Source organism: Jaculus jaculus, chromosome 11 (assembly GCF_020740685.1).
Source record: "Jaculus jaculus isolate mJacJac1 chromosome 11, mJacJac1.mat.Y.cur, whole genome shotgun sequence".
Classification (NCBI taxonomy): domain Eukaryota; kingdom Metazoa; phylum Chordata; class Mammalia; order Rodentia; family Dipodidae; genus Jaculus; species Jaculus jaculus.
Genome location: NC_059112.1, coordinates 53425307 through 53451745, shown reverse-complemented (window position 1 = coordinate 53451745; position 26439 = coordinate 53425307). Strand labels below are relative to the sequence as shown.

Sequence of the window (26439 nt, the reverse complement as noted above, 5' to 3'; positions counted from 1 at the left end):
CTAAATATTCTACAGAGGATCTGGCTTGGATTAGCCAACTAAAAGGAACTAATAAATCAGATAACTGGTGGAAAACAGAAGATGACCGCCTAATTTTACCCCAAAGACTGGGACAAAGAATTCTAAAGAAGGTATATCACTCCACTCACTTGGGAATCAAGCAGATGCAGGAGTTTCTGAGAAACTCCCACTTAAAAATACAGGGTGCTAGCCAAATTATTGAACAAGTTGTGTCTAATTGCCAGCCTTGCTGTATGACTAATGCTACTGCTCTTCCCTCCAATCCAGGAGCTAGGCTAAGAGGAACTAGACCAGGGGCCTACTGGGAATTGGGATTTACTGAAATTAAGACTGGAAAGTCAAGATACAAGTATCTTTTAGTGTTTGTAGATACTTTCTCTGGATGGATAGAAGCTTTCCCCACTAAGACTGAAACTGCCCAGGTTGTTGCTAAGAAGATACTATAAGAAATACGGCCTAGGTATGGTTTCCCAGTCTCTTTAGGTTCAGATAGTGGAATGGCTTTTATATCACAGGTAAGTCAGGGCGTAGCCATTGCACTGGGGGCCAATTGGAAATTACATTGTGCCTATCGCCCTCAGAGTTCAGGACAGGTAGAGAGAATGAATAGAACTTTAAAAGAGACTTTGACTAAATTGGCTTTGGAGACGGACTTGGACTGGGTGGCTCTCCTCCCCTTTGCTCTGTTTAGGGTCCGGAATTCCCCATATCACATGTGTCTAACCCCTTTTGAAATAATGTTTGGAGTACCTCCTTCCATCATCCTAAGCCTCCAGACCCATCTCCTAATGCAGATGGACAACCAAGACCTAATTCATTTAAAGCGCTTACAGCTTGCCCATAAAAAGGTCTGGCCCCACCTAAGAGCTGTTTATGAAACTGTTGTTCCCCCCAAACCCCACAGGTTTCAGCCAGGAGACAAAGTGCTTGTCAGGAGATACCAGCAGAGAAGTCTGGAACCCAGATGGAAGGGTCCTTACATCGTGTTAATGACTACTCCTACAGCTGTAAAGGTGGACGGTATAACATCATGGATCCATTGGACCCACGTAAAGGTGGTCCCCTGGAAGGCGGGAGATGCCTGGACGAGTTACCCAGATCCAGAAGATCCTCTCAAGCTTCGTCTCCACCGAGATGTTACCTCTGGACTCCAGCCCCTAGACACTCCTGATGGTTCTCATGTTACCAATTGTGTGTATTGCCCCTAACCCACATGTTCCCTTCAATTTAACATGGGAGGTATACAATGTAGCCACCTCCGAGATTTAAAATTCTACCACTGGTATATACCCTCTCTGGACTTGGTTCCCAGAATTATATTTTGAGCTGGGAACCTTTATTGAGGTATCTTTTGTAGATAGGTTCCTCCACAAACACAATTTTTATGTTTGCCCAGGATAGATAACTGACAAAAAGCATTGTAAAAAGTGTTGGAGAACTGTTATTGTAAATCATGGGCCTGTGTTTCCACAGGAGACATATGGTGGGAGGCACCAAAAAAGGATGATTTAATTTACATAACCAGAGGTCCCAAGCCCCCTTGCTTAAAAGTACAATTGGGGCCTCTAAGAGGACTCTCAGAAAGGGATGGAAAGGGACATTGTAACCAGATTAAACTTTCCTTTACTGATCGAGGCAAACAAGATCAAAGGTGGCAACAAGGATTAATTTGGGGGTTGAAACTGTACCAAACTGGCTGGGGCTCACATGAAACAGGACTCCTGGGAGTACGTTTACGAGTTTCTTACCCTAGAAGTCCACCTATAGGCCCAAATAAAGTTCTGGCCCAGCCTTTATCTATACTCCCCAGGCCTCAACCATTGCCTACTTTGTCCCTCTCCACTGACCCTTCCCCTATTTCCCTTACTCCCCCTGTCCCCACCCTTAACCATCCCTCTGAAATCAACCCCCTCCTTGACCTTTTAGAGCACTCCTACTGATTTTTTTTTATTCATAAAATCTATTGTCTATTTCATGACAGAAGCATCAGAGTAAAAGGTGAGGAATAAAAACATTTTATCTGTGTATTCAGAATCACACAAGTTACCTTTACAGTTCAACTTACTATATATAGAAATCATTTGGGTTTTATATTTTCACCTAAATTTTGAACTGAGATCACACTATTATATAAAAGATTTTACATTATTATTGAGCATACCAAATTGAAATACATAGGTTTAAAATTTAAATTTATGGCAAACAGTCTTCAAATACAATACAGGTCCTTTTTAACAGTTACCATATCGGGCTGGAGAGATGGCTTAGCGGTTAAATGCTCGCCTGTGAAGCCTATGGACCCTGGTTCAAGGCTCGGTTCCCCAGGTCCCACGTTAGCCAGATGCACAAGGGGGCGCACGCGTCTGGAGTTCGTTTGCAGAGGCTGGAAGCCCTGGCGCACCCATTCTCTCTCTCTCCCTCTATCTGTCTTTCTCTCTGTGTCTGTTGCTCTCAAATAAATAAATAAAAAATGAACAACAACAAAAAAAAAGTTACCATATCATCCACATGTGACATTTGCGATTCTGGGCTGTTTCACATACAATAGCTCTCCTATATAAATGGCAGAATTGAAATGCCATGAAACTCAAGCCTGCATAGTCACCAAGCTTGGGACTCAAAGTTGTACCACTGTTAGAAAGGTTTGACATTTCTGGACCGCAATGGACAACACTAAAAAGGTACGGAACTATTCCCCCTCCTCGTTACAATTTTAAAAAAGTTGCATGGTAGCTTGGAATTTTGCATAAAACCCCATACTGTACCTTGGAAAAGTCCAAGGGCAGTAAGATGACAATGGACTGGGATCCTAAATTCATCCTGTAATTAATAGAACCCATGATATCCAAATGGGTATTAATTAAATCAAAAATATTAAGCACCTACTGGTTTGAGATTGAAATTAGAGATTCATGATCAATTTCTCTCCACCTTAAAATCAAGGTGTAAAAACCAGTTATTTAAGTGCATTCCAAACTTCTCCTATGTAGCACAGGTAGAATTTTCTGTCCATTGGCACCAAAGTGAAGTCACATTTCCTCTTGGGAGACAGAAATTCCACATTTGAACATAGAATAAGTTAGGAAAAAATGACCCCTGTAGAGATTGTTTATTACTATTGTGATTCTGAGATCTAGGATTACTAATATACTAGCAATGAACAAAGCAAAACTGGCAAAACTGTCAGGTTAGTGTTGCTAACTCCCTCCCTCAACCACCATAAAGTTTTAGTACAAAAAGAAAAGTAATTACTAAGCTGAACAAATGGGAAATAAGAAACTAAAGAAATAGTTTAAACCAACAACAAAAACCCTCACTTGAGTAATTGAAGAAAGTGTGCTTCACTCCCAAACCCCCTTGAATATTCTAAGCAAAGGGGCATCGGATTTGTAGATACAGATGTAAGCCCTTCTATGTTTTAGTGCTCTGCAGCTCTCTGCATTTTCACATCCTACCCCACACTAAGTTTATTCAAAGTATGCAATCTTCCATATTAGCGGGAAGATCTGTGATTCAAAGATTTACTAATGTACTCTATGCACCCTATCTATACAGAAACACCTATTATTACAATTGGCTTATGCAAGGTGAACATTTTTGGTGTTAAATTGTTAACATCATGCTTACTGCACATCAACTCTCTAAACTGAATCTGAACTTCACACAATGATTTACCGAACACTTTGCTTAAATTATTAATTAAATAACTGAAAAATGTACTGAGTCAAATCAAACTTTAAATGGGCTATAAAGAAAACTAACCCTCAGAACAGACCATATACACATCTATTTCAAAACTCCTTTTGCTAGCTAGCCCCTTCCCCAAAGTTTAGCCTGAAAAAACAGTAAAATCTACACAAAATTTTATTGCAATCATACAAGGGTTACATTAGGTCAAATACAACAAATACTATGATGCAACTTTACATTTATTAAACTACAGTTCAAAGCACAAATTTACATATTCTAAATACACTAAGCGTATCTAATTGAAGTCACACTGGTCTTCCACTTACATCTGATATATCTGGGTGAAAGACATTAACTTCACAAGACTGTTTTAACACAAATCCTTAGTATAAAAACTATGTACTTTATGTAAAGGATTTAATGGGGAACCCAATTAATGGGCTTCCATCTCCACTAAATTATCCATTTTGTTGCATATTTTATTTTCAACACTTAAGGGGTAGGACAAACTGATAAGTTAAATCTGGATACATTATCTAAATCTCCCATTACCCCCAATGAATTATAGATGACAGCTGATTTTGTCTGGTCCCAAATAGCTATTACTATGAATTTGTTTCAAGAGAATTAAAATAAGATTGATTTTTTTTTTTCCCCAAACTGGAATGTAGACCAGACAAGCTTAGCCTGGGACTTCAGATCTAAAGAAGCGTTAATGCCTGCTTAAGCTTTCATGGAAAAGCTGTCTTCCTGGCTCAGCTGAATGCAAGAAGGTGCAAAGAAGAAGTTTTTCATCATTGTGTCTGAAGTAATTCCAGCATCTTTCAATCACTGAATGACATCATGTAATAAATAGCTGGCCTCTAGACATCATTAAAAGCAGATGGCTCATGGAATGAATCTGCTCCCATGTTATCAAAGATAAGCCAGTCTCCCACATCCAGCTCAGGAAGAAGACAACTTTCCACAATTTGATCAAGCTCATCACAGGTTGGACCCCAAAGGCTGCTTGTAAGCAAAGGCTCATCTTCCTTGTATTTCCTGTGAACCTCTGGAATGGTATTTAAGTCCTCAGAAAGTTTACTTGCAAAAGAACCATAAACACCATCATTCATGTAATACATGAAGACTGGTTCATCACTCCCGGTTTTTTCTACTCCAGAGGAAAATTTATTGTTTTCAGCAACTTTCTTAGCAATAATATTAACTGCAAGTGTGAATGCAGAAGACACAAAATAGCTTCCAGGTTCTGAAATTATCTTAATACCAGAACCTTCAGGAAAGTAGATATCCAACAGTGGGCTGATAATGTGATTAACCTCTTCCAATTGTAATTCAGTTCCTGTGAAACCTCCACCAATGTCCAGCATGTTCATTGTAAAGCCAAATTCTCCAGCCATGTCAAACACACAACAAGCATCACACAGAGCATGTACATATACTTGAGATTCTTTGCAAGCACTTGAAACATGAAATTTAACCCCAATTATTTGGACATCAAGTTCCTTAGCACATTCCAAAAGATGCCTACAGTTCTTCAGTGTAGCGCCAAACTTCATGTTACCATCTTCACCTCCAATACTATCTTCTGTTGCAATATGGAGTAAGACCCTAAGAGAAGGGGAAGATGATTGGGGCAGAGTTGGTTTACATCATCAGCAGCACATGTGAAGCCTGAAGATTGTAGGAAGTGTGTTCATTATGTTGCCAGTGCTCCCAAATCCAGCGATGGATGAATCAAGTGAACCTAGTGAAAAACAATCTTGGCATTTGGGTGATGTTGTGCAATTTTCTTCAATTCAATTTCACTGTCACATGTCATAATATTTACTCCAACTCTTGCTGCATACTTTATCTGAGAAACTTGCTTTCCAGGACTTATGTAAATAATGTTTTCTGGAGAAACACCCAATTCTTGCACTAAAACCATTTCATTTTTGCTGGAGCAAGCAAATCCAGTTCCAAGAGCTGCCAAAATCTCAAGTACAGCTGGAGGAGGGCTGCACGTCACTGTGTAAAATGGCTTTATCTGGGCCACCACATTCTGCCACTGACTGTGTTTCTTCACAATCTTCCCAAGATCTCCCACAAAAAATGCATTCTTCCCTGTCAGGGTATGTTCATATACATAGTTATCAATAACTTTTCCAAGGTTTGTTCCTTCTTCCAACAGGCCAACTGAGTAGTTTGCATCGTCAATAAATCCTTTCATCTCAGCCATATTCCACAAAGCCGAAAGTCATAAACCAGGAAAAACAAGAGACGGGCCACAAGCCTATGTCTGGGTTCTTAGAATATGCAACAAAATGGACAAGTTAGGAGATGGAACCTATCATCAGCTAGGTTCCCAAGGTGGCTCAGCGTTGAAGTCGAACTGCTCTCTATACAGCACTTCTCCTAGGCCCTCTGGGTAGTTGTATACCTGGTCAGAAAGCTCTCCGTGAGATAACGGCCCAAAGAGTCGGGTAAAGCGTCTTCTTTTTCGGCGGAATTTTTAAAGAGGGATGTGGTTACCTTGAGCAGAAATATCCAAGGTGGCCTGGGCCATAGGCTGCGGGGACGACGTTGGGGGGAAAGCGCGGCACGGACACCAGCTGAGCGGCGCGAGGGGAGAGGACAAAAAGAGGAGGCAGGCGCGGGCTGTGGGAGGAGGGGAGTGGGCCTCGTCACACCGCGGGCAGCAGAGCAAGAAGAAGCAGAGGGGAAGCAAAATAAAAAACACGAGAAAAAAGGCAAGAGAAGACGACGACGACAACGACGACGCGGTGGGAAAGAGCGAGAGAGAAAGAGGAAACACTGCGGCCGAGCGACGAGCCAGAGAGTGTCACTCCTACAGATTGATTTTTAAATGCTTCTGTACCCGAATTTACTGCTGCTTGTTGGCTTTGCTGACATTCAGCCCTCATATTATGAGGGCATTGCAGGACATGGTAATTATACAAGTGCTAATGATGCTTCTAGTTGTAGATGGCAACAAAAAGCCCAGTTAACTTTAACATCTGTCATTGGACAGGGACTGTGTATAGGAACAGTGCCCCTGGATCAGATCCAACTTTGCAAGAGCCTGATCACCTGTCTGCCTATCTTCTCCCTTCCCCCGATATGTGGTGGGCATGTTCCACGGAGTTAACTCCCTGTGTCCAACTAAAAGTTCTTAATCAGTCACGAGATTTTTGTGTGCTGGTTACACTGGTGCCCAGGCACCTTTACCATACAGACGATGAGTTATTTGCCCGTTTTGAACAACCACAGCTGAAAAGAACTAAATGAGAGGCCATCAGGGCTTTCATCATAGGCCTTATATTTGGGGCTGGACTAGCTGGGGTGGGCACCGGTAGGGCAGCCCTAGTTACTCAGAAAAGTTATTACTCCAGCCTGAGGACAGCTATTGGTGCAGACATAGAGCGGACAGAGACTTCAGTCTCTCACCTTCAGGAGTCTCTGACCTCTCTATCTGAGGTAGTATTACAGAACCGAAGAGGGCTAGATTTACTTTTCCTTCAACAAGGTGGTCTCTGTGCAGCTTTGGGAGAAGAATGCTGTCTTTATGTGTATCAGTCAGGTGTGGTTAAAGATTCCATGGCAACGGTGTGAGAGGGTCTAGCAAAAAGAAAACGAGAACGAGAAAATTCTCAAGGCTGGTTTGAGTCCATGTTTAACCACTCCCCATGGTTTACTACTTTAATATCTGCCTTAATAGGACCTTTAGCTATTTCCTTAGTTATACTCACCATAGGGCCCTGCATACTTAATAGGCTTGTCAGATTTGTCAAAGACCATGTTAATTCAGTCCAATTGATGGCTCTCAGGGCTCAATACCATACTGTTGCTGTTCATGAGCATGACAACATATAAGGAACCAAGATTGGCTCCTCAAGAAACATAAAGAGGAGGGAATGTAAGATTTAAGAAATTAACATGTTGCCTTTAGGTTCTGTAACCCTGCTTGCCAGCACTGCAGCTTGACAGTAGTACTGCCATATTAAAACAGGTAGCCATGGTAGTCAGTATGCTCAGCTTAAATTCCGAGAAATCCCCCTCCCTTGCAGATACTGGGAACTCGAGGGGAACATTTTACCACGAAAAGCCCCGGCCCAACTTGGTGGTTAGATCTGTAAAACACCAGACAGCCTAAGTCAAAAATCCCTAACCATGGGGCCCCAGACACCCAACCAGTCTGGCCATGAGTGGAAAGTCCCTAACCATGGGATCCCCAAATACCCAATTAATGCAAAGGTCGTGTTATTATGCAGAATTGTGGTTTTTGCCTTTATAACCCCTGACCCACCCCCGAGTCGAGGCTCACTCTCTCACACCCACTGCGTGGGTCTGTGTGGAGACTGGGCCCAGGCCTTGGCTTGCACTACAATAAAGGAAACTTGCTGCTAATTGCATCGGAGTGACCATCTCAGTTCTTTGTGGTGGATCTCTGGGTGACATCCTGAGGGTCTTGGCACTTCAACAGGAGGATCGTCATTAGTTCAAGGCCACCCTGAGACTACATAGTGAATTCCAGGTCAGCCTGGGCTAGACTGAGAGCCTACCTCAAAAAACCAAGAAAAAAAAAAAGAAAAGAAAGAAAGGAAAGAAAGTTTACTGTCTAATGACAATAGTTATTATTATTTGTGCCCTTACTCAAGCTCAGGTTCTCCAATATTTAAATGAATTCTTTCTGGGCCTAGAGGAGATTTCACAAGGGAACAATGATTGTCATAAGTCATTGCCTTTATGTTAGGACTCCATTGATGACCCTCTCTCTCCTACATGAGACTGAGACATCACCCTGATTTTATAAACACCCTAGGAGATAAGGAAACCTGCCCTCTCATCCCAGGGGATGATGTTATTCTTAAAATAGACATTGTTTACAAGTAAAGAAGAAAATATACTGAGTTATTTTATATCCAATTCTTTTTCTATCTGTGATACCATCTGTAGTAGACAACCTCAGGTCACTTAGATGCACTTCCAAACCAGGCACAGCAATGGAAGAAGGTATTTTTTGAAATTTATAGATGTAAGGGAAGTTCCAGAATTGAAGAAGCTTGCCTGCTCTCACAGGCCTAAGCAGAGAGAAGCCTCAAGCCCCAAAACCCCAAATCCATACCACATAGCACACTTCAGGAACTCCAGGTGGAACCCAGGCACTTTGCATATCTTTTGACTGAAATTTCAAATCCACTATCATACCTTAGGGCTGAACCTAGGGATCGACCCAGTGACACCTCCTCTAGCCAGGTAGCTGGAAATGTAAGAAGCTTGATATACTCCTGAATCTATTGGGGGGCTTCTGTTCAAACTGCTCTATTCTATCCCTGCCCCCTAATAGATTCAAAACCACCTCACACTGGAAATTATACTCAGTCCAATTTCAAAGGTCCCCAGTCTTTATCAACTTAACATAGTTCCAAAGTTCCAAGTCTCATCTGATATTTAAGATTGTCTCTTAGCTGTGAGTCCTGTAAAATCAAACAAATTATATACTTCAACATATAAAGTCACAGAGTAAACATTTTCAACTCCTATAAGGCATAACAAGGAGAGAAAGGAACAATGCAAACTCAACAGCCATCAAGCAAACATCAAATTTAAGCAGTTCAAGTCTGATGTAACCAGTGACTGACAGTATCCAGATTTTCCAACTGTGTCCTTCCAGCTAGGCTGAGTAGCCAGGGAAAACTTCCATACCTAGTGAACAGGCTCCGTAGTAGCCTTTGCACAGTCCTGGTATATCCAAAACATTTTGGGGTCTCCATGCAAACCACAGTCTTTCCAGTGGCTTTACCAGCCTCAGGGTCATCATGCCTTGCCTCATGCTGCATTTTAGCAGTGGCTTCTGGAATTGTGTGTGCACTTCATGACCACTCCACACATTTTTCATGCTTCCAAAACCAATACCAGGTATACAGGACACAGCCATAATCTTAATTCAGGGTCAAAATAAATCATAACCTTGAAAAACAGGTTCCTTCTTTAGACAACTCTTTCTAAAAGAATTTTAATTTCTACCATAGTCTTTTCTCAGGCATCCTCTCCATTGTTTTAATGTAAAACAGTTGGGCCATCTTCTTTATTATTATTAATGTGTTTGACAATAGCAGCTTCAGCAAGCTAAAACAGTCTCACTGCCTATTATTTTAACTTGCTTGAGTTTTTCCAACTTAAAATCTTTCTTTTTTATTGAGTGTAGTTTAACAAGAAAACTTTATTCAATTTTATATTTATATTATTTATATGCTAATAGCACAGGTAATATAAAATTGTGTTCCAATACCAATATTAGGAAGATGTCATTCAAAAGCTATTATAAAAACATGTAGTACCTGCATATATATATATATTTCTAAATCTTCCTCTGATTCTTTTTTCTCAATTTTTATTAACATTTTTTATGATTATAAAAAATATCTCATGGTAATAACCTCCCTCTTCCCCAATTTCCCCTTTGAAATTCCATTCTCCATCATATCACCTCCCCATCTCAATCATTCTACTTACATATATACAATACCAACCTATTCAGTACCCTCCTCCCTTCCTTTCTCTTCCCTTTATATCTCCTTTTTAACTTACTGGCCTTTGATACTGAGTTTTTTCCTTCTCACACTGAAGCCCAATCATCTGTAGCTAGGATCTACATATGAGGGAGAACATGTGGTGCTTGGCTTTCTGGGCCTACATTACCTTACTTAGTATAATCCTTTCCAGATCCATCCATTTTTCTGTAAATTTTATAACTTCATTTTTCTTTACCTCTGAGTAGAACTCCACTGTATAAATGTGCCATATCTTCATTATCCACTCATCAGTTGAAGGACATCTAGGCAGGTTCCATTTCCCAGCTATTGTGTGTTGAGCGGCAATCAACATGGTTGAGCAAGTATTTCTAAGGTAATGAGATGAGTCCTTAGGATATATGCCTAAGAATGCTATAGCTGGGTCATATGGTAGATAAACTTTTAGCTGTTTCAGGAACCTCCACACTGATTTCCACAATGGCTGGACCAGATTGCATTCCCATCAACAGTGTAGAAGGGTTCCTTTTTTTCCACATCCTTGCCAGTATTTACGATCATTTGTTTTCATGATGGTAGCCAATTTGACAGGAGTTAGATGGAATCTCAATGTAGTTTTATTCTGCATTTCCCTGATGAGTAGTGATGTAGAACATTTTTTTTAGGTGCTTATATGCCATTTGTATTTCTTCCTTTGAGAACTCTCTATTTAGTTCCATAGCCCATTTTTTGATTGGCTTGTTTGATTTCTTATTATCGAACTTTTTGAGTTCTTTGTATTTTCTGTAGAGCTGGTTTTGTCTTCAAATACTCCTTTAGCCTGCTTTTGTCTTGGAATGTCCGTATTTCTCTGTCTAGTTGAATGGATAGCTTTGCAGGATAAAGTAACCTTGGTTGACAGTTGTTATCTTTCAGAATTTGGAATACATCACTCCAAGCCCTTCTGGCTTTTAAAGTTTGTGTTGAGTAATCTGTTGTAATCCTGATGGGCTTGCCTTTGTAGGTAACTTGACTTTTCTCTCTAGCTGCTTTCAGTATTTTTTTTTTTTTTTTGGATTGTGTGTTTGGTAGTTTGATTATAATATGGCGAGGAGAGGTTCTTTCCAGGTTTTGTCTGGCTGGTGTTCTAAAGGCTTCCTGTATCGGCATTGGCACCTCTTTCCCAATTTGGGGGAATATATAAAAGGTTTGAATAAGTTAAACAGATATTATAGACTGAGGGACATATGTAAATATGATGAATAAAAAAATTGCCTCTTCTTTGTCAAATGCCTTTATGCTAAAGACTACAATTACAAGATTAAGATGAAAGATGTTTAGCTACTAGTTGCTTAAACTCCCTAATTACTTAAGCCAAATATTCATATTTTCAGAAATTTCAATTAGCTCTTCTTCCTTACTTCTGCAGACAGCATCCTATGTTTCTTAACTACTGCCTGTTATTCACTGCTTTCAACCTTACCTGTAACACTCCCACCATGTGTCACATTTAAATGTCTCCTCATGCACTCATGCACTTATTTGATTTCAAGATGTTTGAGTCTTTGTTCTGTCACTATTTTTCTTGCTTGTGGTAATGTAAACTCTATTAATAGAATGTCATGTGCAGTTTAAAAGTAATTTCCTGTCTTGTTAAACTGAATGATGGGAATTCTGTCAAATAGTCATCATTTGGTTTACTATTTAAGTTTTATAAAAGAAATAATTTTGGGCTGGAGAGATGGCTTAGTGGTTAAGAGCTTGCCTGTGAAGCCTAAGGACCCCGGTTCGAGGCTCGGTTCCCCAGGTCCCACGTTAGCCAGATGCACAAGGGGGCGCACGCGTCTGGAGTTCGTTTGCAGAGGCTGGAAGCCCTGGCACGCCCATTCTCTCTCTCTCCCTCTCTCTGTCTTTCTCTCTGTGTCTGTTGCTCTCAAATAAATAAATAAATAATTTAAAAAAAAAAAGAAATAATTTTGTTGTCTGTTTTCAAGGCATGGTCTCACTCGAGCTCAAACCAACTTAGAACTCATTCGATAGTTCCAGGCTGGCCTTGAACTCACAGTAATACTCCTACCTCTGCCTTCCTAGTGCTGAGATTAAAGTCATGCACCACCATGCTTGGCTACAAATAATATTGGTTCTATTTAAATATAAATAGTTAGATATATTGCCTACCCTTCATGTATATTAACAGTTATGGATAAAGCAAAAAAAAAATGCTTTATATTTTAAAAGTCTCAATGCTTTTAAACTTTACTTATGATTACTAAACATAATATACATGTTTTCTTCTAGTTTTATCTTCCTGGGTTTTCATTATAAGGATATAACAACAATTTAATCCATTTGGGTTCTTATTATTTAAGCTTTCTTTAAATAATACATAAAGGCTGAAAATATGACTAGTATAACTGACTTTCTGGGGTTCCTGTTTTACCCCCCCCAGGCCTAAATGCCAACAAGTGTGCAGACTTCAGAACCCTCTTCTTGTCTTCCAGACTGAAGAAACCAGATCCAGATGATAGCCATTTACTAAGTAATTTGGATTCTTAACTCTTCAAACAAGGACAATTATAGATACCCAGTCAAACATTAGGCTTAGAGGTCATTAAACAAGTGACTCAATTTCCTTTTACCATAGTAATTTTAAAAAGGGAAGAACCACTCTTTCTATCCAGAGAACTGATTCTAGACAGATAAAAGAGGTAATATATTTAAACATATTTTACATATATATATATATAAAGTTAAATAAAATGCCTGGACTAAATGTTATAGAACTCCTGATTGAGATATATGTAAAACTTATATCAGTAGAGGTTGTTAAATTTCTACAATTAAACTTTAAATTTTATTAAACATGATTCTGTTCTTAATAGTGTTTCCATAATGCCTAATTCTCTGTTTACAACAGATCTTCTAGATATTGCTATACTTTTGAGATGTTATTACAAAATTGTTTGCAAACAATAATTTTAAATTGATTTGTCTTCCATAAGGTTAAACCTTTATGTTATTTGCTGTAACATATTTCTTTGCCCATAACAATCAGGTTTTTCTTAACTATCTTCTTGCTTTTACCAACTGAAGTCTCTAATAATTTACAATTAATTTGTACTTAGTTTATATGTTTTCCCATTACATAAATATGTTGTTTGCTATAGCATCAGAATATACTTATAGAGAAAATTGGGCCTAATTATACAAAAGTTCATGATTCCTATGGTAAAGTAAACAAATGACAATAGTAACCAAAGCTTTTAGCTTTTTCAACTTGATACACTTTCACCATTTTTTAAAAAATTAAAAACCTTTAGCCTGTACCAAATAGAAGACTTTTATTTAGCTACTAGTTGCTTAAACTCCCTAATTACTTAAGCCAAATATTCATATTTTCAGAAATTTCAATTAGCTCTTCTTCCTTACTTCTGCAGACAGCATCCTATGTTTCTTAACTACTGCCTGTTATTCACTACTTTCAACCTTACCTGTAACACTCACACCATGTGTCACATTTAAATGTCTCCTCATGTACTTATTTGATTTCAATGTCTGGTCTCCAGCTAATGGCAATTTGGGAAGTAGAGTCTTGCTCCAGGAGGTGTGTTGCTGGAGGCAAGCTTTGGGCATTATAGGCAGCTCTTCCTTGCTGTAGCTCAGCCCATTGTCTTGCTGCTGTGTTCTACCTGTTGTGCTAGAGGTGATGTCCAGCCTGTGCTCATGCCATGCTGTCCCCTCACCATCATGAAGCTTCCTCTCAAGACTGGAAGCCAAATAAAATTTTCCTCTAGTCCAGGTGCACCATGCTGGGCCATGAATGAATGAGGTGTTCTTCCCCCACCCCCTTGATGCGTTTGGGGGCTTGGCAGAGTAGAGTAGAGGCAAGAGGCTGGGCCCAGGCTGCAGGCCAGGTAGGGGCCAATGGGTCTGCTTGTGGGCACTGGTGTATGCAGCACCATGGCCATGGACACTCTAGAGGAAGAGAGCTTCGCGCTGTCCTTCTATGCTTCTGATGCAGAATTTGATGCCATAGTTGGATGTTTAGAAGACATCATCATGGATGCTGAGTTCCAGTTATTGCAGAGAAACTTCATGGACAAGTGCTACCAGGAGTTTGAAGACACAGAAGAAAATAAACTCACCTATACACCCATCTGTAATAAATACAGTTCCCTGGTAGAGAAGTATATCCAAGAACAGCTGCTGGAGCAGATCCCTGAAATCAACATGGCAGTCTTTCACTGCAGCATACTAAAGATGTGGCTGGTGACATATTTGACATGCTTCTCATATTCATGGACTTTCTGGATTTTATGAAAATGTTTCTGGACGACAGAGCAGAAAAGGATGGCCATGGGCTGGATTCAAGCAGTGGCCTGGTAGTGGGTTCGCTGTGCAAGTCACCTTCTACAGAAGCTTTCCAGAACAACCTATAGCACTAGGTCTCACCTCCAGACAACAGGGGGATCATTCCGAGCAGGCTCACAGGCATGGGCTCATGACAGCAGAAGATGTATCTTGGAAAGACCAACTGTGCCACAGCCCTTCATTCAGGTGAAGTATTGATGGGTCACCAACACCATGACTGACCTTCCTCACCCTATTATCTTGAAACACCTCCTATTCAGTCACCTTAGCTCCCTGTGCAGGTACCTCTACCAGGGCTTCTTAATCAGACTCCTCCGGAGCAGGCTCATGTTGGCCATTTCAGCTGGAGGCCCTTCCCCAGCAAACACAAAATGTCAACACAGATAACCCATCATCATGAGCCCTTTGTCATGGCAGGTTTTGCATGATTCTTTGTGTGCACCACAGATCTTTTGTATGTGGGTTGGTTTTAGGCCTTGGCCTCAATAAGGTTTTTGTTTGGGAGTATTTATCTAGGGTGTTACTGGGACCAATTTTCTGTCCTGGTTTTTGAATCTTCTATGATCACAGCTTGGCTTGGCTGTAGGAATATACTGAGAGATGTCTTCTACCTAAAAGCTGCTTGTGGAAACGAAGTCCTAGCATTCCATTTGCAATCCTTACAATCCTGTGTTCTGCTGTTCCATGTGGATCCTATTGTATCTAGAAGTCTATTTTAAGGGCTTTTTCAAAAAACTATTTTTTATAGATGAAAACTCAGGCTAACCTAGTGGATATGATCTTGGAACCCACTTAAAGATCAAAGTATTATATACTTTGACTTATTAGTTGCTAATGCTGTGAGTGCAAAAGTGTTTTCTACATTGGTGTGCCTCTTTCCAGGACCCAGTGAAAACTGGCTGTAATGCTGGAAATCCCAAAAGCATCTTGTTCTTATAGCATGTTAAGTATGTCTCTGCATATTTGCTTAACGTCCTTCCCATATAACCCAGTGTGCTAAGTTTTCTGTGGGGTCAGTGGGGGGCTCTGAAAGTTCTTAAACTTGTCAAACTCTCCCCTGCCAAGACAGTGCTCCCACTGAGGAGCTCAGCTCAGTCAGGCAGTGCACAGCTTTGCTGTTACCCGTTAGCTTTGGTAAATGGTTAGCTATGGAAAAACATGTGTGTCACATCTCAATAAAGTAAAAAACAATAGTTCAATTCCTAATGTGTACCTTTGATTACAACCTTTATAGTAAATATGAGTCTGTAGTGACTTTCATGTGACTTCTGACTTTTAAAGATGAATTACAAGCTAAGCTGTGTGTTTTCCTGTAGTACAGTGTCACTTACTACTTTTATAATATGAGTAAAATTGGAGGTATTTTGCAAGAAAAAAATTTTCCTCTCACCAGCTGCTTTTGGTTGGGTGCTTTATCCCAGCAATGAGAAGGCAACTACAACAGATTTAATATAATCCAGACCTATTAAGTCTCATCCTCTTGAAGATCTTCCTACCTGCCTATTCAGCCTCACCAGACATGAGGAAAGAGCCTCCTAACCATGTAAGACAGAAACTTGCCATGTACATAATGCACAAAATGAAACATGCTGCTTGACAAAAGGGCACCAAAAGCTGAGGCTCCCAGAAGCCACTCCTGTGTTACTAGAATCTCAACAATGGACTGCAGCAATTGTAGAGAATTAAATGGTATCAGTCCAGAGCCAGAATTATTTGGGGCTATATTAAACTATCCTGCTTATTTTTCTGTATATGACTTGACATGTCCATGACCAACAAAGACACCTGTTGTTCCGAGTTTGAATTCTCCTAGCTCTACTCTTTTCAAGTTAGAACTCATCCTCTTGAATGCCAGCACTCCCCCACACTTACTGCTTTTCTACTTGCCAGTGCTGTTAAGTACAAACACCTCTCCAAAGATGAGAGACTCCTACTGGCCTTCCTGCTTACATGATCCATTTTAGCAGGTCCAGTTGTTGCTTCCTCGATAATCATTTTTAATTCTTGTATTTACAGGACCCTTTGTAAATTCTGCTGACTTGATTCTTCCAGACCACTTTATCCTCGTAATACAAGGAACCCTGACACCGTGCAATTAAAAACCCTCCAAAATAATGCTGTTCTATTATCAACCAAAGGAAGTTAGGCCTAAGATCATGCCATCCATCACCCCACCTCATAAGGCTCCCTTCCAAATGTTGTCCCTCTTATTTTTAAAAATATTTAAATTTTTTTTGTTTTATCTTTATTTATTTATTTGAGAGTGAGAGCGAGAGAGAGAGCGAGAAAGAGAGAGGCAGAGAGAAAGAGAGAGAGAGAGAGAGAGAGAGAGAGAGAGGGAGAGAGAGAGGGAGAGAGAGAATGGGTGCGCCAGGGCTTCCAGCCACTGCAAACGAACTCCAGATGTGTGATACCCCTTGTGCATCTGGCTAACATGGGTCCTGGGGAATCGAGCCTCGAACTGGGGTCCTTAGGCTTCACAGGCAAGTGCTTAACTGCTAAGCCATCTCTTCAGGCCTTATATTTATGAGAGACAAAGAGATAGAGGAGAACAAACAGTATGTACTCACTTCACTAGGGGCTCTTGCTATTGCAATGAATTCCAGATGCAGGCACTAGTTTGTGCATTTGGTTTTAGGTGGGTACTTGAGAATTGGACACTGGCCAGCAGGCTTTAAAAGTAAGTGCTTTTAACCACCGATCAATCTCTCCAGTCCTCTATTCTTTTCTATCTAAGGAAAGATGCTGGAATGTTCGAGATTCAGGGCTCCCTACCAATCCTCCTCTTTCCCTTACCATCTGGTCAAAATTCAACAGGAGATCTAGCCAAACTGGCACCTTTCCTGAACACTAACGCTTGCCTCCACAACACCCTCCTGATATGGTGCCGTGCCCCAAGGGCACGCCCCCAGGTTCCATTCTCTTTCTCTATTTTTCTGAAGTAAGGTCCATATTCTCTGTCTGTGTCAACCTCCCATCTGCTTTCCTATCTACACAATGCCCTATTTCTTTCTTTCTCTTATATTTTCTCTCACCCCACTGAAATTCCTGTCTCACAGCTGTCTCTCCCACACCACTAATCCACTGCTGATTCTCTCTGTTCCTTGCCACTCTCCCTTTTCCTAAAACTCCCACACAGAGAAGCTAATAATAAGAAAACTCCATATTCCCAAGAAAAAGATGTGGTTTAAGTATCTAATTTGAACCCAGCTTCATATAGGTAGATGGGGGAATGGGAGTGAAGGAGGTAAATGAAATGATTACCATTAAAGTAATAGTTTAGGAATTCTCCATCAACAATAGCTGTGATGATAATTATCATTTATTGAGTATATCTTGAGACACTTGGAGGCACCTGTGAAGCATTAGCTCATGGAAGATTCTCTAGTATTGTTCAAAGCCCTTAAACCAGCCAAGTTAAACCAATGTACCATTCTTTTTTTTTTTACTAGAAGCTGTGTCTCTCCCTTCCACTCTTTATCTTTCCTCTCTCCCTTCTTTCCTTCCTCCCTCTCTCTGTCTCTCTTCTTCCCTTTCTCCCTCTCTCTCATATCCCTACCTAAGGATAGCTCTGTGCTTCATGTGGCTACATATTATTATCACCTGGGAAGCTTTTCAGAAATAATTGCGTCCCTGGGTTGCACTCCAAAAGACTGATTCAATTGGATTGGATTGCAGCCCAAGCATCAGTCTGTTTTAGAAGTTCCCTGTGTAATTCCATGTGTAGCAAATGTTAAGAACTGCTTAAGCTCTTCTTATTCATCCTCTCTGAGCCTCAGTTGGCTCATATGTTTATAACCTGGAGCAACTAGACCCTAACAGCTCATGTAAATGTGAGCATTCTTTGCTAATACTCACTTTGTGTCTCCAGTCCTTTACTTCTTCAGATTAGTAGGTTTTATGGAGCCCTTACATGAAATACCCAATATCCTCCACTGAGACTCTGCAGATGACAAATTATTCTTTTCTTTGTAATGCAACTGGACATCACCTGTAATACAGACAGATGTCAGCCTTTGCATTGGCCAATCACCAAGCCAAGACCAGTCTGTAACAATCAGAATATATATATGTGTGTGTGTGTGTGTGTGTGTGTGTGTGTGTGTGTGTGTATGGCAGCTTACACAAAAATGAACTTATTATATTTTTTTAAGGTAGGGTCTTGCTGTAGCCTAGGCTGACCTGGAATTAACTATGTAGTCTCAGGGTGGCCTCTAACTCATGATGATCCTCCTACCTCTACCTACAGAGTGCTGGGATTAAAGGCATGTGCCATCATGTCTAGTTAAGTTTTTTTTTAAACCCTTTTATTGACAGCTTTCATAAGTATAGCCAATAAACCATAATTCCTACCATCCCCTGTCCTCCCCCTCTCAAATCCACCCTGTATTGAATCCGTTCTTTTCAATTAGTCTCTTTTCAATTTTGATGTTATCTTTTCCTCCTATTATGAAGGTCTTGTGTAGGTAGTGTCAATTACTGTGAGGTTATGAATTAGGGTCATTTTGTGTCTGGAAGATTGTATTCTTTAGCTCTTACATTCTTTCTGTCACCTTTTCCACAATGAATGTTGAGACTTGGAGGGTGATATTGAGATGTCTGAGTGCTGAACACTCCACTGTCACTTTTCAGCAGTATGTGATTTTTTTTTTCCAACATGTCTTGCTCAGCCAGGCTGACCTGGAATTCACTATGTAGTCTCAGGGTGGCCTCAAACTCACAGTGATCCTCCTGCCTTTGCCTCCCAAGTGCAGGGATTAAAGACATGCACCACCACACCTGGCTTATGGTGACTCTTGAGTCACCACAGTGGTCATTGCCATATGAAAAGAGAAGCTTCTCTAGCCAAAAGTAAAAGAAGAACTTATATATGGGTCTAAACATTAAAAAGTGCTTAGAAGGCAATTTGGTGGGTATAATATATGCATTTAACCAGAGAATACTAGATATGTATTCCCTTCCATGGAGTGGGCCTTCAGTCCAATTAGAGAGCAGTTCATTTCCCTCATAAGAGACATACCACTATTGCACCAGTCGGCATATTTGGCCTGGCTGGCAAATCTTAAGGTCTGCATGGTCTACTGATGTTTAACACTGTTAATAACTTCTCTCTCCCAAAATGTGACATGCAGCATAGCTATTTCTGGCAGCCAGTCAACAGAGAAGAGGTTTCCAGCTCAGCTTCAGCTTGAGTTCCACTAACCTGCAGCCCAAGCTATGGAGTCTTCTGCAATAGGGTCTTACCATCTAATTGTGGTAGGTAACCAAGAGACTTGATAATGGCATATATTTGGGGGGCATCAGGATCCTCCTTGGAAGGTATTCCACACTGAGCACTGAAAATTTTCTAATAACAATCCATGACCTCTTGGAGCACCATTATCTATGTCCATAGGCTATTTCTGTTCATACTCTGTCCTTATTTTTTTTTTTAAGATGAAAAACAAGAACACTATAATCTTGGCTAGAAGTCATACATTAAAAATGCAGAATAGCCGGGCGTGGTGGCGCATGCCTTTAATCCAAGCACTCGGAAGGCAGAGGTGGGAGGATTGCTGTGAGTTCAAGACCACCCTGAGACTCCATAGTGAATTCCAGGTCAGCCTGGGCTACAGTGAGACCCTCCCTCAAAAACAAAAACAAAAACAAAAAAAGCAGAATAGAGAACTTCTGTTCTTTGTTCTGTCCCTGGTGTGTGAGTCCATGACAGGGTCCAACGGGGGGTGGGGGGATGAGTTGATCTGTATCCAGCCCCCTCCCTAAATCTCCCGTCCCTGCCCTTAGGGAGTTGGTAACATTTGAGGATGTAGCAGTATACTTCATCTGGAAAGAGTGGAAGCGTTTGGAACCTGCCCAGAGGGACCTCGACAGAGACATGATGCTGGAGAATTATGGGAATATGTTCTTGCTGATGGTGAATCCAAAACTGAAAATGATCAAGTAATTTCTGATGAGACAGAATCATGTGAGATGATATTGGAAACATTCCAGAAGAATATTTCTCAGGGTCTTGAGTTTGAAGAAGCCTTTGAACAAGACGTTTGGCTGAAGGGGCAGTTAGGGAGCTCCTCTGGAGAAAGATTGAATAGAAAAATACAAGTGCTTGGTCAAATGACAGTTGAGGAAAAGCTCACTCACATGGGGGAAAGAGATGAGACGTGTAATGAGTTTAGGAGCTCCAACTTGACTTCTCTCCAGAGACTCCCTATGGGATACCGACCTCATAAGTGTGATGAATGTAGCAAGAGCTTTAATCAAACTTCAGACCTTATACAGCATCAGAGAATCCACACCAGCAAAAAGCCTTATGAATGTAGTGAATGTGGAAAGGCCTTCAGCCAGAGTTCACATCTTATTCAGCACCAGAGAATCCACACTGGAGAGACACCATATGAATGTAATGACTGTGGGAAAACCTTCAGCTGTAGTTCTGCGCTCATTCTCCATCAACGGATCTACACTGGGGAGAAACCTTACGAATGTCATGAGTGTGGAAAGACCTTTAGCTGGAGCTCCACACTCACTCATCACCAGATAATCCACACTGGCGAGAAACCCTATGCTTGTAATGAATGTGGGAAGGCCTTTAGTAGGAGCTCCACGCTTATTCATCACCAGAGAATCCACACTGGAGAAAAGCCCTATGAATTTAATGAATGTGGGAAGGCCTTCAGCCAGAGCTTGCTCCTGTATCAGCACCAGAGGATCCACACTGGAGAGAAGCCCTACTGAATGTGGGGAGTGTGGAGGCAAGGTTACCTACAGCTCAGGCCTTATTCAGCATCAAAGGATCCGCACTGGGGAGAACCCCTATGAATGTAGTGAATGCAGGAAAGCCTTTAGGTACAGCTCAGCTCTTGTTCGCCACCAGAGGATTCACACTGGAGAGAGGCTGTATTAGTCAGGGTTCTCTAGAGGAACAGACCATAGAGTGGACTGTATTAAAAGGGAATTTATTGGATTAGTTTATGGAAGTTCAACAATAGTAGGTTGCAGGCCTGAGAGTCTAGGAACCCAGTAGCTTCTCAGTCCACGAGGCTGGATGCCTCAGCAGTCCCAGTCCGGCCCTGGAGGCCTGGAGGGCGGCTGCTCGGCAGTCCAGCGGGAAGGCAGCACCCAGCACTGGCCGTCAGGCGGGAGGAGGAGATACTTTCCTTCCCAGAGCTTCTTTAGATAAAGCCCCCCTCCGAGAGGGGCACCCACTGTGGGAGAAGGATCCCTCCTTCAGTTAATCCTTCCTGGACCCACTTATAAGGAATGTCTGTGGATTCCTAAAGAGATCAAGTTGACACAAACCTAAGCATCATAGAGGCCTTTGAATGTAATGGCTGTGAACAAAAGTTCTCTCAGCGTTTCTGGTGAATTAAGTGTCTGAGAATCTATGTGAAAGAGCCACACCCATTTTCCTCACTTTCCCAATCTGTACCGTTCTTGCCTTACTTACTTTACAGTTATGAACCACTTAGGACACAGGCCTTCCACCTCAGCCCTTCCACTTTAGAGAGGGCAGTTTGGGGGAAATCATCCTGGCACAGTGATCAGCAACAGAATGGATTTCCTGGGAATGACACCAGCCTTTAAAAACAGGCAAGTGGCAGGGGAAGTACTGGGAACGGCAGGAAGCTTGGGGACTAGTCACCCCTTTTGAAAGGGGGTTTGCACTAAACTGTTTTTCTCACACCACAGGAGCCTTTCTTTCCAAGGTGGGCATGGCAGCAGGGTTAGAAAAAAAACCCTAAGGACTTCATTAGTTGGAGTCAGTGTAGTGAGCACAGAAGGCAGTGGAAGGAAGGTTCTGGGTCTTCCTAAGTGCTAGGAAGGGGAATAGAAGCTGTATTTCAAAGCCACTGCCCTAACTCAGTTTTAAGATTGGACAAGGGACATGCTGTTTTGATACATGATTCTATGAATTAAGGAAATTTGGTGCTGAAGGAGTTACTTTGTTGAGAAGGGGAGGGAAAACCCCACCCACCCCCAGCTCTTGGAAGACAGTAAGGGCATGTTTCCCAGCCCTCTGGCAAGACTATAGGCAAACCCCTCTTCCTCCCTTGGGAGACTGCTGGGAAGGAAGTCCCTGTGAGCAGTGAGTGCCCAAGCAGAAGCATTAGCAATAGCCTCTGATTCCTGACCTCCTCCTCTTCCCATTCCTGTGGTAAAAAGTGATTTGAGGGACTGGGGAAATGGCTGAATAGTTAAAAGATGCTTGTTTGCAAAGCCTGCTGGCCTAGGTTCCATTCCTCAGTCACCTAAGTAAAGCCAAATTGGCATTTGTTTGCAGCCACAAGAGAACCAGGCATGTATGCATACACGTGCAAATATTTTTTTTTTTTTTAAAAATGATTGTGACTCAACCTCTAGTTTTTTTTCCACCCCTCAAGGTAGGGTCTCACTCTAGCCCAGGCTGACCTGGAATTCACCATGTAATCTCAGGGTGCCCTTAAACTCATGGTGATTCTCCTACTTTTGCCTCTTGAGTGCTGGTATTACAGGATGCTTTGAAGGAGGTCACTCAGCCTGCTTGTCCTACCTTGTCACCTCTGACACCTGGCCCCAGTACCAGTAGCTGGCTCTCTCCTGATGTCTCTGGTTTCAGCAGCTTGTGATTGGAAGAGCAAAGTACCCATCCCCAAGGAGGGCCAGGGTCTGAACTGGCTGCATGGGCCTAGCTGGTCAGGATGGCTCTCTGGGTGGTCTTGGCCCAGAGGCTGACTGCACTGTGTTCGGCCAGCCCTGCTCATTCTGCAGCTAGTAAACAGCTTTTCAGAGGGGATCAAGTGTGTGTGCTTCATCTAAAACACGGTGACCATAAATAGAACCTAAAAGTTAACCTGTAATTTTTTTTCTTTACTAAATAACCATGTCTTTTAGTCACAAAAAAAAAAAAATGCAGAATACTGAAAGTTGCTCTAGTAACAATTCCAATCTTTCAACCTCTTAACACTGCTTTCACACACCTGACTAGACAAAACTAGGAGGTTCTTGACAGTTTTTTTCTTTTAGTTACACACCCAGTATGAACTAATTACATCAGAATTATTATCTATACTGTGTCCAAAAAAGGAAATATATTTCTATTTCTTCCAGAAGGTACTGGAATTAGTTTGGGGCAAAGTAAAAATTAGCCACTGGAAGCTAATTCTCCAAAACTAGTAGTGATGTTCAAGTTAAGGTAACATGACTGTACAGCTTTCACCCTAGATAATTGGCAACAATTTTGGGGGGTGGGTTTCTTGTTACTGGATGGATACCATTGAGCAGTCCCCTAGAATTTTTTATTCCTTTTTCAGCTTGCTAGGATCCACTAACTTCTCAAAGGTTTTTAGGAAATTTAAATCTTTTTTTCCCCCTTGGAAGTATCTTCTGTGAATCCCAGAAATGTAAAGAATTGCAAACACTTCTTTCCTGTGCAGGTGTGTGCTGTATCAGTCAGAGCTGCTTTGAACATGGATGGAACATGAGCTACTGGAGTTCTGGCAAACACTGGCTTGGTGTGCTAATTGTCTCTACATACTATATAGGTGGTCTCAGGAGAACAACTGTTATATTCCCAGTGCTAAATTACAGCAATCATGGAAGCAGTCAGCCTTGCCTGCACATACACCAAGAGAGACTTTTACTTCCCTTCCAATGGACTTGTGCTAGGCAGGAGTGGAAACACATTTGACTTGGATTCTGAGGTAGGTAAGAACAAAGAAAAACACAAACCTCTCTAGGTCCTTGTGGTTTATGTCTTAATACTTCACAAGTCATAAATGGAAGAGCCAGTTCAGTGTACACAGTCTCTACACACCACTGTGGTTCTGCAGGCTGTCAAGTTCAGCTTACTCATTGTTCTTTCAGAAATTCATACACTGAATTACCACCCTTCATTCCCTCCCCCCAAGACCTGGGTTTATCTCAATAACTTATCTCATTATATTATATATATTAATGTTATCTTTCATATGCTAAGTTATGACTACAGGGAAAAAACTGTACCTATTTTCTATAGTATTATATAATATAAATTATATTAATGCTTTCTGAAGGAAAAATACATTACAAGCAAGAGATCTATTTCTTTTTTACTTTTTAACCTTTGAAAAGTTAATCTATTTGAACCTCTAGCCATTCTAAGTTGAAACTACACTAATCATCCTATTACAGAGACAAAGGAATCTATTATAAAATACAGCTCACTAACATTTCCAGCAGGAAGCATCTTGAATTTGAGAATAGAAAAGCCTTCAGGTTTGTGTCTGCCATGACAGAATAGGTATGATTAGGTATTAGGACTTGGATGAATTCCAGAATATGTAGCCTTTTGATGGACCATTTTTGAAAGGTTGCCTGGAAAGAAAACATGTCATTGCCACTGTCACATTTAAAGCCTAAAGTATCTAAGCAAATTCAAAGACATGGAGTTGACATTCTAGAGCCAGAAAGGTAGCCAGGGATCACTTGAACCCAGCTAGGTGTGATTTGTGAGCAGTCTGCACAAAGATCAGGGGCAGAAGCAGACCACTAAAAGAATCAATTGACATATCCTGCTCTCCCACATCCCACTATGGCCTGCCCACCCAAAGACAAAGTCCTGAACATTCTGGGGCTCAGCAACACCTACACTGCCTTCTAGTTTGGAGGACAGGATTCAGTGTTGACTGGGGGTGGGGGATGTATATTAAAGAAAATGCCAACTGCTGTTCTTTTTTTTCTTCCAAATTTTTATTAACAACTCCCATGATTATAAAAAATACTCCACAGTTATACCCACCTTCCCCCACACTTTCCCCTTTGAAACTCCATTCTCCATCATATCCCCTCCCCATCTCAATCAGTCTCTCTTTTATTTTGATGTCATGATCTTTTCCTCCTCTTATGATGGTCTTGTGCAGGTAGTGTCAGGCACTGTGAGGCCATGGATATCCAGGCCATTTTGCATCTGGAGGGAGCATGTTATATGGAGTCCAACCCTTCCTTTGGCTCTTACATTCTTTCTGCTACCTCTTCTGCATCAGACAACGAGCCTTGGAAGGTGTGATAGAGATATTGCAATACTGAGCACTGTGGTCACTTCTTTCCAGCAACATGATACCTTCTGAGTCATCTCAAGGTCACTGCCATCTGAAAAGAGAAGATTCTCTACCAAAAGTAAGAGTAGCATTAATGTAAGGGTATGAACATTAACAGAAGTGCTTACTGGGCAGTTTGATAAGCATATATATACATTTGGCCAGACAACAGCAGACATTACATCCCTAGGGCTCATGACTACCTTTTTTTTAAGTTTTCAATATCAGGAATGTATTCCCTCCCATGGAGCGGGCATCCAGTCCAATTAGAGGGCAGTTGGTCTCCACCATGATAGACGTGGCACTATTGCAACCGTTGGCTCATTTGGCCTGGCTGGCCAAATATAAGGCTTGCAGTGTTCACTGTTGAATATCTTCACTGCTGATTTCTCTTTCTCCCATTGAACTGCATGCAGAATGGCTTCTTCCAGCATTCTGCCTACATGGAAGAGGTTATCAGCTCATTTCCAGGAGGATTTCTCAGTGGCCTTGCAGCCCAAGTATGTGGAGTCTTCAGCAATAGAGTCTTACCATCTATTCCTGGTGGGAAACAAAGGGCCTCATCAATGGCCTGTAATGTTTTGGGGGCATCAGGAACCTGCATAGCCAATAAATCACTGGAAAGTATCCTATCCCTGGCACTGAAAAATTTCTAGTAGCCATCTACGGCTCCTGAGTGTTCCATTGTCCAAAAAAGTAGGATAGCATATGATTTATTCATATCCTCTTAGATTTTGATTAGGCCTCCCTCCATCTTTCATTTACTCAATCTCTTCCCCTGACTTCATTTTGGGCCTTTTCACCCCCATCAA

At 41.3% G+C, this 26439-nt stretch overlaps 3 pseudogenes; 2 read left to right on the top strand and 1 right to left on the bottom strand.

Moving 5' to 3' along the window:
* Positions 1 to 4434: 4434 nt before the first annotated feature.
* On the bottom strand, positions 4435 to 6229 carry LOC101617602 (annotated as a pseudogene).
* Positions 6230 to 14171: 7942 nt separating this feature from the next.
* Positions 14172 to 14644, top strand: LOC101617898 (annotated as a pseudogene).
* Positions 14645 to 14706: 62 nt separating this feature from the next.
* Positions 14707 to 21492, top strand: LOC101598471 (annotated as a pseudogene).
* The last annotated feature ends 4947 nt before the right edge of the window (positions 21493 to 26439 follow it).